This window comes from Anopheles merus, unplaced genomic scaffold (genome assembly GCF_017562075.2).
Source record: "Anopheles merus strain MAF unplaced genomic scaffold, AmerM5.1 LNR4000679, whole genome shotgun sequence".
In the NCBI taxonomy this organism is placed as follows: Eukaryota; Metazoa; Arthropoda; class Insecta; order Diptera; family Culicidae; genus Anopheles; species Anopheles merus.
Genome location: NW_024428259.1, coordinates 1 through 15,000, shown reverse-complemented (window position 1 = coordinate 15,000; position 15,000 = coordinate 1).

Below are 15,000 nucleotides of genomic sequence, written 5' to 3'. Positions count from 1 at the left end.
CCCAAACCAACAAAGCAAGGTGTATCCTACGTGCTCGCTACAAGCACACCACGACGGGACACATTGAACGGTTCAGCGATCTCTCTGCACTAGTGGAATGATACCACCGTGATACGGGAGACTTTGCTACAGCGGCTTCTCTGCACTGCTGGGCTACCACCAATGTGACGGGAGACATTGCTAGCGGTCACTCTGCACTAGTGGAAGAACTCCACCGTGATACGGGAGACATTGCTAACGGTCACTCTGCACAGGTGCCAATACCACCTCGTGACGGGAAACATTGCTGAAAGCGGCTTCTCTGCACTGCTGGGCTACCACCAATGTGACGGGAGACATTGCTAGCGGTCACTCTGCACTAGTGGAAGAACTCCACCGTGATACGGGAGACATTGCTAACGGTCACTCTGCACAGGTGCCAATACCACCTCGTGACGGGAAACATTGCTTTAAACCGAACGGCATCTCTGCGCGTGAACTTGCAACTTGCACCCCAACTTGTTACATCTGGTCGAACGGGTGCGCACGACGGGACACATTGCACGGTTCAGCGATCTCTCTGCACTAGTGGAAGAACTCCACCGTGATACGGGAGACTTTGCTACAGCGGCTTCTCTGCACTGCTGGGCTACCACCTTGTGACGGGAGACATTGCTAGCGGTCACTCTGCACTAGTGGAAGAACTCCACCGTGATACGGGAGACATTGCTAACGGTCACTCTGCACAGGTGCCAATACCACCTCGTGACGGGAAACATTGCTGAAAGCGGCTTCTCTGCACTGCTGGGCTACCACCTTGTGACGGGAGACATTGCTAGCGGTCACTCTGCACTAGTGGAAGAACTCCACCGTGATACGGGAGACATTGCTAACGGTCACTCTGCACAGGTGCCAATACCACCTCGTGACGGGAAACATTGCTTTAAACCGAACGGCATCTCTGCGCGCATACACCCCAACAACACTAGACGAACATTGTCTTTGGCTACTCCGATCGGTATACATGATTATGACGGATACATTGAATGGCTATAGTGGGTTGGGTTGAAATTACCGCGGCTGCATTTTTGTTAAAACTGTAAACCGTACGGTGTCCTTCTAACAGGCGGATACCTTTGTACGGCTACAGAGTTGAATTACCCGGCTGCGTTTTGACCACTATAGTCCAATCGGTACTCTGCACTCTCATGTATACTAATGTTTCACTTGGATACACCCCACTGTTTTGTCCTACGGGCGTGTAAGCTCTCCACGACGGGATGCATTGATTGGTTCAGCGATCTTTCTGCACTTCGTGGATCTACTCCTTCGATGTGTCGGGAAACATTGCTAGCGGTCACTCTGCACTAGTGGAAGAACTCCACCGTGATACGGGAGACATTGCTAACGGTTACTCTGCACCTCGTCGAGTTACCACCGTGTGTCGGAAGACTTTGCTCCTGAGTCTCTCTGCACTGCGTAAGCTACCGCCGTGTGTCGGGAAGCATTGCTAGCGGTCACTCTGCACTAGTGGAATGATACCACCGTGATACGGGAGACATTGCTAACGGCTACTCTGCACTTCGCGGACCTGCTTACTCTGTGACGGGAGACTTGCTAGCGGCTTCTCTGCACTACTGGGCTACCACCTTGTGACGGGAGACATTGCTAGCGGTCACTCTGCACTAGTGGTAGAACACCACCGTGATACGGGAGACATTGCTAACGGTCACTCTGCACAGGTGCCAATACCACCTTGTGACGGGAAACATTGCTAGAAACCGATCGGCATCTCTGCGCGATTACTTGAACACACCCCCAACTTAGTCAACTGTTAAACTTTTTCGTAATCACGGCGGGACACATTGCTCGAGCTCTAACGGACCTCTGCACGCATGAAACATGGTGGCGGGAATCATTGCTAGAACCGAACGGCGCCTCTGCGCGATGTACAAGCTCAACAGGAACCTCGTATCGGCTGCCGAGCCGGAGCTCGAACAACTTGGACTATCACCTCTAATTATATCAACTCACACCTCCCCCGAGGGTTCCGCAGAATTGCTTCTGGGTCCCCTTATCGTTAATTGCGATTCGTGTTTGCATTACACTACATTGAGCTATTCCAACTTGTTTATCCGCATGGCGAACATTTGCTGCATAGAACATTTAAGTTCCACTTTGCTCTCCCCTACGTGGGTCTGAGCTTCGCTCTCAGGGAAAGTTATGCCACATTTGGTAAGGGAAACCCGGTTTCATCACGCTATTTTACCTGCACCATGACCCCAGACACATTTGTTCAATGGATTAGATCCAAGGAACGCCGACAAACAATGCACCACTACCCTTAATAGCTCATCGAGCTTAGCGTGAATCCTTCGAGTTTCCCTAAAAAGTTCGATTGGTCTTGCAGTGTTTAAAGACAACGAAGCTTAGTTTCAAGCATGCATTTAATATACGCTTACGAAAATCTCTTAAACTGTTACGACTTTTATGCTTGAAACCATCACGACGAAGTCTTAGGGTCCGTAGACCCGTGATGTACCGCTCCAGGGAGCTTTTTGAAAGGTTGGGTAGGTCCTTTCAGGGTCCGTAGACCCTCTACGCTGCCAGTTCTCAGCGTAAGAGTACAGCAAACTAGCCAGCTACTGTCTCTTGATGGGTCCGAAGACCCAAAAATATATTTGCTACTGACCACCTTAAGCGATGCTGGGGTGTCTGTAATTTTCGAGATTTTGTCCCCGGGACACCTAGTCCGGGGCATAAGCCGTGTACTACAAGGCCTAATTTTACTCTAATATACGCATATCAACTCGAAATCATAGGTTAAGATCATCGGCAGACACCACCAGACACCACTTTTGCTTCATAAGTTCGGACTATGGTCATACGACGAACTAAATCGGGGAGGGGACGTATGACCCAAATGGGGGCCGAAATGACCCACCGACACCTCAAACCATGCTCCTACGACAAAATAGAGGTAAAAACTACGATTTGGTGAAATTTTCATTTTTGACCTCGGAGCAAGGTACCCTCCCTATAGTAGGCAATGAACAAATGATCATGTTCCCAGGAGGGCAAAAGTTGGGAACTCGAGAGGAAAGCGCTAATGGCGCGCCTTACCTAGGGGCCCGTAGAGTAAAAAGGGTACCCCCAAAAAAGTTGTTGTTTGACGTTCTGGTTTCACTTTTCATCATCTAAAATGCGTTTTCTACACGTTTTCAGTGATTTTGGCGAAAAAAAATTTTTTGACTACTCGAGCTCTCCGGCCCGTTCGGTGACCATTTTTTGACAAAAGCTAGGGAGCTGCCCCTAGGTTTGGGGTGTCACAAAATTTTGAAAAGTGGTCAAAAAACCACTATCCAGAATCGGATGTAGAATCATTAGACGAACTTAAAATTGTTCTACGACCCATGTCTGCGACGTTTAGTTTTCGAGTTATGGCCCGCCGTAGGTCTGACGGAGAACTTTTGCTAAGCGCACTTTGATGTTTGTATGAAAAAGTACCCTACCTAGGGACGCGTAGAGCAAATTGGTACCCCCGGGCATGTTGTCGGTTGACTTTCTGGTTGCACTTTTCATCATCTAGGGTGTGTTTCTGACACGTTTTGAGGGTTTTTAGCGAAAAAAATTTTTTTGACTACTCGAGCTCTCCGGCCCGTTCGGTGCACTTTTTTGCAAAAAGCTAGGGAGCTGTCCCTAGGTTCGGGGTGTCACAAAATGATGAAAAGTGGTCAAAAAACCACTATCCAGAATCGGATAGAGAATGATTAGACGAGCTTAAAATTGTTCTACGACCCATGTCTGCGACGTCTAGTATTCGAGTTATGGCCCGCCGTAGGTCTGACCGAGCAATTTTTGTTCCGCGCACTTTGTGCACCGTGCACATTGATGTTTGTATGAAAAAGTACCCTACCTAGGGACGCGTAGAGCAAATTGGTACCCCCGGGCATGTTGTCGGTTGACTTTCTGGTTGCACTTTTCATCATCTAGGGTGTGTTTCTGACACGTTTTGAGGGTTTTTAGCGAAAAAAATTTTTTTGACTACTCGAGCTCTCCGGCCCGTTCGGTGCACTTTTTTGCAAAAAGCTAGGGAGCTGTCCCTAGGTTCGGGGTGTCACAAAATGATGAAAAGTGGTCAAAAAACCACTATCCAGAATCGGATAGAGAATGATTAGACGAGCTTAAAATTGTTCTACGACCCATGTCTGCGACGTTTAGTATTCGAGTTATGGCCCGCCGTAGGTCTGACCGAGCAATTTTTGTTCCGCGCACTTTGTGCACCGTGCACATTGATGTTTGTATGAAAAAGTACCCTACCTAGGGACGCGTAGAGCAAATTGGTACCCCCGGGCATGTTGTCGGTTGACTTTCTGGTTGCACTTTTCATCATCTAGGGTGTGTTTCTGACACGTTTTGAGGGTTTTTAGCGAAAAAAATTTTTTGGACTACTCGAGCTCTCCGGCCCGTTCGGTGCACTTTTTTGCAAAAAGCTAGGGAGCTGTCCCTAGGTTCGGGGTGTCACAAAATGATGAAAAGTGGTCAAAAAACCACTATCCAGAATCGGATAGAGAATGATTAGACGAGCTTAAAATTGTTCTACGACCCATGTCTGCGACGTTTAGTATTCGAGTTATGGCCCGCCGTAGGTCTGACCGAGCAATTTTGTACTGAAATGTATGGCGGATATATTATTACTCAAACAACATTGCCTTGTATCGTGTCCTACTTGGTCGGCACGGTAAGTATCGACTATAACAAGATTAAATGGATTGAGTGATAACATTTTAAGCCCATTTCCTAAGCCGTGCACCAAAATTGTGTACCGATCATGGAAAGTACACTACGTACGCGTTCATGGATGTCCATGTTGGTACAAGTTGCCGGTCAGGATAGCCGTGCACCAAAATTGTGTACCGATCAGGGAAAGTACAACACGGAGGGCGCAGCCCGAGCGTACGCGTTCATGGATGTCCATGTTGGTACACATGCACCAAAATTGTGTACCGATCAGGGAAAGTACAACACGGAGGGCGCAGCCCGAGCGTACGCGTTCATGGATGTCCATGTTGGTACACATGCACCAAAATTGTGTACCGATCAGGGAAAGTACAACACGGAGGGCGCAGCCCGAGCGTACGCGTTCATGGATGTCCATGTTGGTACACATGCACCAAAATTGTGTACCGATCAGGGAAAGTACACTACGTACGCGTTCATGGATGTCCATGTTGGTACAAGTTGCCGGTCAGGATAGCCGTGCACCAAAATTGTGTACCGATCAGGGAAAGTACAACACGGAGGGCGCAGCCCGAGCGTACGCGTTCATGGATGTCCATGTTGGTACACATGCACCAAAATTGTGTACCGATCAGGGAAAGTACAACACGGAGGGCGCAGCCCGAGCGTACGCGTTCATGGATGTCTATACTTCTAACATCCAGATTCTTCATTAGAAAAGCATTAGAAAGATATCTATACTTCTAACATCCAGATTCTTGCGTTAGAAAAGCATTAGAAAGATATCTATACTTCTAACATCCATATTCTTCATTAGAAAAGCATTAGAACGATATCTATACTTCTAACATCCATATTCTTCATTAGAAAAGCATTAGAAAGATATCTATACTTCTAACATCCATATTCTTCATTAGAAAAGCATTAGAAAGATATCTATACTTCTAACATCCATATTCTTCATTAGAAAAGCATTAGAAAGATATCTATACTTCTAACATCCATATTCTTCATTAGAAAAGCATTAGAAAGATATCTATACTTCTAACATCCATATTCTTCATTAGAAAAGCATTAGAAAGATATCTATACTTCTTACATCCAGATCCTTCATTAGAAAAGCATTAGAAAGATATCTATACTTCTAACATCCATATTCTTGCATTAGAAAAGCATTAGAAAGATATCTATACTTCTAACATCCAGATTCTTGCATTAGAAAAGCATTAGAAAGATATCTATACTTCTAACATCCATATTCTTCATTAGAAAAGCATGAGAAAGATATCTATACTTGTAACATCCATATTCTTCATTAGAAAAGCATTAGAAAATTATCTATACTTGTAACATCCATATTCTTCATTAGAAAAGCACTAGAAAGATATCTATACTTCTAACATCCATATTCTTCATTAGAAAAGCATTAGAAAGATATCTATACTTCTAACATCATATTCTTCATTAGAAAAGCATTAGAAAGATATCTATACTTCTAACATCCATATTCTTCATTAGAAAAGCATTAGAAAGATATCTATACTTCTTACATCCAGATCCTTCATTAGAAAAGCATTAGAAAGATATCTATACTTCTAACATCCATATTCTTCATTAGAAAAGCATTAGAAAGATATCTATACTTCTAACATCCATATTCTTCATTAGAGAAGCATTAGAAAGAAATCTATACTTGTAACATCCAGATTCTTCATTAGAAAAGCATTAGAAAGATATCTATACTTCTAACATCCATATTCTTGCATTAGAAAAGCATTAGAAAGATATCTATACTTCTAACATCCATATTCTTCATTAGAAAAGCATTAGAAAGATATATATACTTCTAACATCCATATTCTTCATTAGAAAAGCATTAGAAAGATATCTATACTTCTAACATCCATATTCTTCATTAGAAAAGCATTAGAAAGATATCTATACTTCTCACATCCAGATTCTTCATTAGAAAAGCATTAGAAAGATATCTATACTTCTAACATCCAGATTCTTGCATTAGAAAAGCATTATAAAGATATCTATACTTCTAACATCCATATTCTTGCATTAGAAAAGCATTAGAAAGATATCTATACTTCTAACATCCATATTCTTGCATTAGAAAAGCATTAGAAAGATATCTATACTTCTAACATCAATATTCTTCATTAGAAAAGCATTAGAAAGATATCTATACTTCTAACATCCATATTCTTCATTAGAAAATCATTAGAAAGATATCTATACTTCTAACATCCATATTCTTCATTAGAAAATCATTAGAAAGATATCTATACTTCTAACATCCATATTCTTCATTAGAAAAGCATAAGAAAGATATCTATACTTCTAACATCCATATTCTTCATTAGAAAAGCATTAGAAAGATATCTATACTTCTAACATCCATATTCTTCATTAGAAAAGCATTAGAAAGATATCTATACTTCTAACATCCAGATTCTTCATTAGAAAAGCATTAGAAAGATATCTATACTTCTAACATCCAGATTCTTCATTAGAAAAGCATTAGAAAGATATCTATACTTCTAACATCCATATTCTTCTTTAGAAAAGCATTAGAAAGATATCTATACTTCTAACATCCATATTCTTCATTAGAAAAGCATTAGAAAGAAATCTATACTTCTTACATCCAGATTCTTCATTAGAAAAGCATTAGAAAGATATCTATACTTCTAACATCTAGATTCTTCATTAGAAAAGCATTAGAAAGATATCTATACTTCTAACATCCAGATTCTTGCATTAGAAAAGCATTAGAAAGATATCTATACTTCTAACATCCATATTCTTCATTAGAAAAGCATTAGAAAGATATCTATACTTCTAACATCCAGATTCTTCATTAGAAAAGCATTAGAAAGATATAATTACTTCTAACATCCAGATTCTTCATTAGAAAAGCATTAGAAAGATATCTATACTTCTAACATCCAGATTCTTCATAAGAAAAGCATTAGAAAGAAATCTATATTTCTAACATCCAGATTCTTGCATTAGAAAAGCATTAGAAAGATATCTCAACTCCTAACATCCAGAGCGTACGCGTTCATGGATGTCCATGTTGGTACAAGTTGCCGGTCAGGATAGCCGTGCACCAAAATTGTGTACCGATCAGGGAAAGTACAACACGGAGGGCGCAGCCCGAGCGTACGCGTTCATGAATGTCTATACTTCTAACATCCATATTCTTCATTAGAAAAGCATTAGAAAGATATCAATACTTCTAACATCCATATTCTTCATTAGAAAAGCATTAGAAAGATATCTATACTTCTAACATCCATATTCTTCATTAGAAAAGCATTAGAAAGATATCTATACTTCTAACATCCATATTCTTCATTAGAAAAGCATTAGAAAGATATCTATACTTCTAACATCCATATTCTTCATTAGAAAAGCATTAGAAAGATATCTATACTTCTAACATCCATATTCTTCATTAGAAAAGCATTAGAAAGATATCTATACTTCTAACATCCATATTCTTCATTAGAAAAGCATTAGAAAGATATCTATACTTCTAACATCCATATTCTTCATTAGAAAAGCATTAGAAAGATATCTATACTTCTAACATCCAGAGCGTACGCGTTCATGGATGTCCATGTTGGTACAAGTTGCCGGTCAGGATAGCCGTGCACCAAAATTGTGTACCGATCAGGGAAAGTACAACACGGAGGGCACAGCCCGAGCGTACGCGTTCATGGATGTCTATACTTCTAACATCCAGATTCTTCATTAGAAAAGCATTAGAAAGATATCTATACTTCTAACATCCAGATTCTTGCGTTAGAAAAGCATTAGAAAGATATCTATACTTCTAACATCCATATTCTTCATTAGAAAAGCATTAGAACGATATCTATACTTCTAACATCCATATTCTTCATTAGAAAAGCATTAGAAAGATATCTATACTTCTAACATCCATATTCTTCATTAGAAAAGCATTAGAAAGATATCTATACTTCTAACATCCATATTCTTCATTAGAAAAGCATTAGAAAGATATCTATACTTCTAACATCCATATTCTTCATTAGAAAAGCATTAGAAAGATATCTATACTTCTAACATCCATATTCTTCATTAGAAAAGCATTAGAAAGATATCTATACTTCTAACATCCATATTCTTCATTAGAAAAGCATTAGAAAGATATCTATACTTCTAACATCCATATTCTTCATTAGAAAAGCATTAGAAAGATATCTATACTTCTAACATCCATATTCTTGCATTAGAAAAGCATTAGAAAGATATCTATACTTCTAACATCCAGATTCTTGCATTAGAAAAGCATTAGAAAGATATCTATACTTCTAACATCCATATTCTTCATTAGAAAAGCATGAGAAAGATATCTATACTTGTAACATCCATATTCTTCATTAGAAAAGCATTAGAAAATTATCTATACTTGTAACATCCATATTCTTCATTAGAAAAGCACTAGAAAGATATCTATACTTCTAACATCCATATTCTTCATTAGAAAAGCATTAGAAAGATATATATACTTCTAACATCCATATTCTTCATTAGAAAAGCATTAGAAAGATATATTTACTTCTAACATCCATATTCTTCATTAGAAAAGCATTAGAAAGATATCTATACTTCTAACATCCATATTCTTCATTAGAAAAGCATTAGAAAGATATATTTACTTCTAACATCGAGATTCTTGCATTAGAAAAGCATTAGAAAGATATCTATACTTCTAACATCCATATTCTTCATTAGAAAAGCATTAGAAAGATATCTTTACTTGTAACATCCAGATTCTTCATTAGAAAAGCATTAGAAAGATATCTATACTTCTAACATCCATATTCTTGCATTAGAAAAGCATTAGAAAGATATCTATACTTCTAACATCCATATTCTTCATTAGAAAAGCATTAGAAAGATATCTATACTTCTAACATCCATATTCTTGCATTAGAAAAGCATTAGAAAGATATATTTACTTCTAACATCGAGATTCTTGCATTAGAAAAGCATTAGAAAGATATCTATACTTCTAACATCCATATTCTTCATTAGAAAAGCATTAGAAAGATATCTATACTTCTAACATCCAGATTCTTCATTAGAAAAGCATTAGAAAGATATCTATATTTCTAACATCCAGATTCTTGCATTAGAAAAGCATTAGAAAGATATCTAAACTTCTAACATCCAGAGCGTACGCGTTCATGGATGTCCATGTTGGTACAAGTTGCCGGTCAGGATAGCCGTGCACCAAAATTGTGTACCGATCAGGGAAAGTACAACACGGAGGGCGCAGCCCGAGCGTACGCGTTCATGAATGTCTATACTTCTAACATCCATATTCTTCATTAGAAAAGCATTAGAAAGATATATTTACTTCTAACATCCATATTCTTCATTAGAAAAGCATTAGAAAGATATCTATACTTCTAACATCCATATTCTTCATTAGAAAAGCATTAGAAAGATATCCATACTTCTAACATCCATATTCTTCATTAGAAAAGCATTAGAAAGATATATTTACTTCTAACATCCATATTCTTCATTAGAAAAGCATTAGAAAGATATCTATACTTCTAACATCCATATTCTTCATTAGAAAAGCATTAGAAAGATATCTATACTTCTAACATCCATATTCTTCATTAGAAAAGCATTAGAAAGATATCTATACTTCTAACATCCATATTCTTCATTAGAAAAGCATTAGAAAGATATCTATGCTTCTAACATCCAGATTCTTCATTAGAAAAGCATTAGAAAGATATGTATACTTCTAACATCCATATTCTTCATTAGAAAAGCATTAGAAAGAAATCTATACTTCTAACATCCAGATTCTTCATTAGAAAAGCATTAGAAAGATATCCATACTTCTAACATCCATATTCTTCATTAGAAAAGCATTAGAAAGATATATTTACTTCTAACATCCATATTCTTCATTAGAAAAGCATTAGAAAGATATCTATACTTCTAACATCCATATTCTTCATTAGAAAAGCATTAGAAAGATATCTATGCTTCTAACATCCATATTCTTCATTAGAAAAGCATTAGAAAGATATGTATACTTCTAACATCCATATTCTTCATTAGAAAAGCATTAGAAAGAAATCTATACTTCTAACATCCAGATTCTTCATTAGAAAAGCATTAGAAAGATATCTATACTTCTAACATCCATATTCTTCATTAGAAAAGCATTAGAAAGATATATTTACTTCTAACATCCATATTCTTCATTAGAAAAGCATTAGAAAGATATCTATGCTTCTAACATCCATATTCTTCATTAGAAAAGCATTAGAAAGATATGTATACTTCTAACATCCATATTCTTCATTAGAAAAGCATTAGAAAGAAATCTATACTTCTAACATCCATATTCTTCATTAGAAAAGCATTAGAAAGATATCCATACTTCTAACATCCAGATTATTGCATTACAAAAGCATTAGAAAGATATCTATACTTCTAACATCCATATTCTTCATTAGAAAAGCATTAGAAAGATATCTATACTTCTAACATCCAGATTCTCGCATTAGAAAAGCATTAGAAAGATATCTATACTTCTAACATCCAGATTCTTCATTAGAAAAGCATTAGAAAGATATCTATACTTCTAACATCCATATTCTTCATTAGAAAAGCATTAGAAAGATATCTATGCTTCTAACATCCAGATTCTTCATTAGAAAAGCATTAGAAAGATATGTATACTTCTAACATCCATATTCTTCATTAGAAAAGCATTAGAAAGAAATCTATACTTCTAACATCCAGATTCTTCATTAGAAAAGCATTAGAAAGATATGTATACTTCTAACATCCAGATTCTTCATTAGAAAAGCATTAGAAAGAAATCTATACTTCTAACATCCAGATTCTTCATTAGAAAAGCATTAGAAAGATATCTATACTTCTAACATCCATATTCTTCATTAGAAAAGCATTAGAAAGATATCTATACTTCTAACATCCAGATTCTTCATTAGAAAAGCATTAGAAAGATATCTATACTTCTAACATCCATATTCTTCATTAGAAAAGCATTAGAAAGATAACTATAGTTCTAACATCCATATTCTTCATTAGAAAAGCATTAGAAAGATATCTATACTTCTAACATCCAGATTCTTCATTAGAAAAGCATTAGAAAGAAATCTATACTTCTAACATCCATATTCTTCATTAGAAAAGCATTAGAAAGATATATACTTCTAACATCCAGATTCTTCATTAGAAAAGCATTAGAAAGAAATCTATACTTCTAACATCCATATTCTTCATTAGAAAAGCATTAGAAAGATATATATACTTCTAACATCCAGATTCTTCATTACAAAAGCATTAGAAAGATAACTATAGTTCTAACATCCATATTCTTCATTAGAAAAGCATTAGAAAGATATCTATACTTCTAACATCCAGATTCTTCATTAGAAAAGCATTAGAAAGATATCTATACTTCTAACATCCATATTCTTCATTAGAAAAGCATTAGAAAGATAACTATAGTTCTAACATCCATATTCTTCATTAGAAAAGCATTAGAAATAATCTATACTTCTAACATCCAGATTCTTCATTAGAAAAGCATTAGAAAGATATCTATACTTCTAACATCCATATTCTTCATTAGAAAAGCATTAGAAAGATATATATACTTCTAACATCCAGATTCTTCATTAGAAAAGCATTAGAAAGATATCTATACTTCTAACATCCATATTCTTCATTAGAAAAGCATTAGAAAGATAACTATAGTTCTAACATCCATATTCTTCATTAGAAAAGCATTAGAAAGATATCTATACTTCTAACATCCAGATTCTTCATTAGAAAAGCATTAGAAAGATATCTATACTTCTAACATCCATACTCTTCATTAGAAAAGCATTAGAAAGATATATATACTTCTAACATCCAGATTCTTCATTAGAAAAGCATTAGAAAGAAATCTATACTTCTAACATCCATATTCTTCATTAGAAAAGCATTAGAAAGATATATATACTTCTAACATCCAGATTCTTCATTAGAAAAGCATTAGAAAGAATCTATACTTCTAACATCCATATTCTTCATTAGAAAAGCATTAGAAAGATATATATACTTCTAACATCCAGATTCTTCATTAGAAAAGCATTAGAAAGATAACTATAGTTCTAACATCCATATTCTTCATTAGAAAAGCATTAGAAAGATATCTATACTTCTAACATCCAGATTCTTCATTAGAAAAGCATTAGAAAGATATCTATACTTCTAACATCCATATTCTTCATTAGAAAAGCATTAGAAAGATAACTATAGTTCTAACATCCATATTCTTCATTAGAAAAGCATTAGAAAGATATCTATACTTCTAACATCCAGATTCTTCATTAGAAAAGCATTAGAAAGATATCTATACTTCTAACATCCATATTCTTCATTAGAAAAGCATTAGAAAGATATATATACTTCTAACATCCAGATTCTTCATTAGAAAAGCATTAGAAAGAAATCTATACTTCTAACATCCATATTCTTCATTAGAAAAGCATTAGAAAGATATATATACTTCTAACATCCAGATTCTTCATTAGAAAAGCATTAGAAAGAAATCTATACTTCTAACATCCATATTCTTCATTGGAAAAGCATTAGAAAGATATCTATACTTCTAACATCCAGATTCTTCATTAGAAAAGCATTAGAAAGATATCTATACTTCTAACATCCAGATTCTTCATTAGAAAAGCATTAGAAAGATATATACTTCTAACATCCATATTCTTCATTAGAAAAGCATTAGAAAGAAATCTATACTTCTAACATCCATATTCTTCATTAGAAAAGCATTAGAAAGATATCTATACTTCTAACATCCATATTCTTCATTAGAAAAGCATTATAAAGATATCTATACTTCTAACATCCAGATTATTCATTAGAAAAGCATTAGAAAGATATCTATACTTCTAACATCCATATTCTTCATTAGAAAAGCATTAGAAAGAAATCTATACTCTAACATCCATATTCTTCATTAGAAAAGCATTAGAAAGAATCTATACTTCTAACATCCATATTCTTCATTAGAAAAGCATTAGAAAGATATATATACTTCTAACATCCAGATTCTTCATTAGAAAAGCATTAGAAAGATAACTATAGTTCTAACATCCATATTCTTCATTAGAAAAGCATTAGAAAGATATATATACTTCTAACATCCAGATTCTTCATTAGAAAAGCATTAGAAAGAAATCTATACTTCTAACATCCATATTCTTCATTAGAAAAGCATTAGAAAGATAACTATACTTCTAACATCCAGATTCTTCATTAGAAAAGCATTAGAAAGATAACTATACTTCTAACATCCATATTCTTCATTAGAAAAGCATTAGAAAGATATCTATACTTCTAACATCCAATTCTTCATTAGAAAAGCATTAGAAAGATATCTATACTTCTAACATCCATATTCTTCATTAGAAAAGCATTAGAAGTAACTATAGTTCTAACATCCAGATTCTCGCATAAGAAAGCATTAGAAAGATATCTATACTTCTAACATCCAGATTCTTCATTAGAAAAGCATTAGAAAGAATCTATACTTCTAACATCCATATTCTTCATTAGAAAAGCATTAGAAAGATATCTATGCTTCTAACATCCAGATTCTTCATTAGAAAAGCATTAGAAAGATATGTATACTTCTAACATCCATATCTTCATTAGAAAAGCATTAGAAAGAAATCTATACTTCTAACATCCAGATTCTTCATTAGAAAAGCATTAGAAAGATATCTATACTTCTAACATCCATATTCTTCATTAGAAAAGCATTAGAAAGATATCTATACTTCTAACATCCAGATTCTTCATTAGAAAAGCATTAGAAAGATATCTATACTTCTAACATCCATATTCTTCATTAGAAAAGCATTAGAAAGATAACTATAGTTCTAACATCCATATCTTCATTAGAAAAGCATTAGAAAGATATCTATACTTCTAACATCCAGATTCTTCATTAGAAAAGCATTAGAAAAGATACTATACTTCTAACATCCATATTCTTCATTAGAAAATCCTTAGAAAGATATATATACTTCTTACATCCAGATTCTTCTTAGAAAAGCATTAGAAAGAAATCTATACTTCTAACATCCATATTCTTCATTAGAAAAGCATTAGAAAGATATATATACTTCTAACATCCAGATTCTTCATTAGAAAAGCATTAGAAGA